Consider the following 2071-nt stretch of genomic DNA (forward strand, 5'->3'; position numbering starts at 1 on the left):
TTTGCTTGTATCTTCTGTTGATTTCTGCAAAGGTCCAATCTGTAAATCACTGCAGATTGTTTGTCGGTATAACTGTTCTGCTTGAACACTGCTTTTAGATGATCCAGTTCTTTTGTCAAACTATCTGCATCTGAGATGGCATAAGCTCTTTTTACTAATGTACATAGGACCCTTTTGCATTGGTATGGTGGATGACAATTTGATGCATGAAGATATCGGCCTGTATGTGTCGGCTTACGATAAACACTGTATCATAAGTCTCACCATTCCTTCTGTAGGCCAAATCATCTAAAAATGGAAGTTTTCCATACTTTTCAACTTCCATCATGTTCTTAGTATTGGGATGTAGACAATTAGAATGATCTAGGAAATGATCCAGAGCATGCATGCCATGTGGCCACACCATGAACGTATTATCTATGTACATCCAAAACCAAGTTGGTTTTGACAATACTGTCTTCAATGCTGTGTCCTGAAAACCTTTCCATAAACAAATTGGCGACTGTGGGGGTGATGGACTCCCGACAGCCACTCTATCAGTTTGTTCAAAGTATTTGTCATTAAAAAATATGTTGACGTCAACACATGATGACAAAGCTTAGTGGTTTCTTCAATCCATTTTTCACTAATTAACTGCAAAGAATCTTCAAGAGGAAATCTGGTAAAAAGTGACACAACATCAAAACTAACAAGCAAATCCGTGGGACTGAGACTCAAAAACTTCAAATACTGAATAAAAACCAGAGGATTGGAAATATGATGTTTGCATTTTCCAACATGGGGACTGAGAATGGATGCTAAATATGTGGCCAAGTTATAAGTAGGAGCACCCAAATTGTTAACAAGAGACCAGAGAGGCACCCCTTGCTTGTGTACCATAAGCAAACCATATAATCCCAGTGGGACTGCAGCACCAGGTGTAAATTTTTTAAGAACATAACCAGATAATGAACTCTGCTTCAAAAGTGAAAGCGTCTTGTGTTTTATACATTCAGCTGAATCATTGTGTAATCTTCGGTATGCCAAGTCTGCAAGTGAAAGATCAATTTTACCTAAATAATTGTCCTGTGAAAGACAATTGTTGCATTGCCCTTGTCCCTTGGTAGATCTACTATATCCCGGTCTTCTCTGATGAACCGGTCTTCGGCTGTTGGAAGCGAGGAGATATTACTTCACGGAGGTGGCACCTGACGCAATGTATGTGAGACCTCTTGCCTAACTGCATCAGCTAGATCCTCAGGAAATCTGGACACCGCTTGTTCAGCGGCAGAAATGAATTCAGTATGGTAACATTCCTGTGTGTAGGGACAAAATTTAATCCCTTTTCCAATACTCCCAGTGTAGCAGTGTCTAGTTTGGTTGTGAGATTAATCACAACATGTGGATGGGTGTCATCATCCATTATTGTAGACTGAGAAGAAAGCTGTTGAAACTTCGAAGATTGCATATTGATGGCATTTGCATGGACCCAGTCTCATATTGCCCAGGACGACCTGTCAACCCATTCCCAGGATGCAGCAGACAGCAGCGCTGATACTTCCAAATGCAAATAAAATAAATCCTCTGATATGAAATCCAGTTGTCTGCATGTAAAATGAATATATTCCCTTGCGAAGTCAAAACCAGAATGCTTCTTAATGTTGTTGGCCATTTTTGTCCCAGTGTAATGAACAACTCTGACAAATTTAGGTATTATACCTTAATTCCTGCATCTCAGCAGAAAAGCGAGGCTGCTCGGCAGCTTCACCCTTCTTCTTACAAAGTTTATCAAACCTCCTTACAAGTTCAAAACACCTCCTCCCAGTAGAGGCTTTTGATGTGACTCCGTAAGCTTTCCTGGTGTAGTAATTGTTGATATTCGTATTGGGTCTCCAGCTGGAACATAACATCATGTCTCAATATTTCGGCAGTCCACGTGGTTGCCATCTTCAGGTAAGTAAGCCATCGCACTAATTCGCGGGAAATAAAATGAAACTGCAGCGGCGGCTTCTTTATTTATACACTGGCTGTAGATCCACCGCACGTGCACAAATGTAACTGCCCTTTAGTGCAAATCACAAAAGTGCACCGG

This window comes from Schistocerca serialis, chromosome 9, assembly GCF_023864345.2.
Source record: "Schistocerca serialis cubense isolate TAMUIC-IGC-003099 chromosome 9, iqSchSeri2.2, whole genome shotgun sequence".
Lineage (NCBI taxonomy): Eukaryota > Metazoa > Arthropoda > Insecta > Orthoptera > Acrididae > Schistocerca > Schistocerca serialis.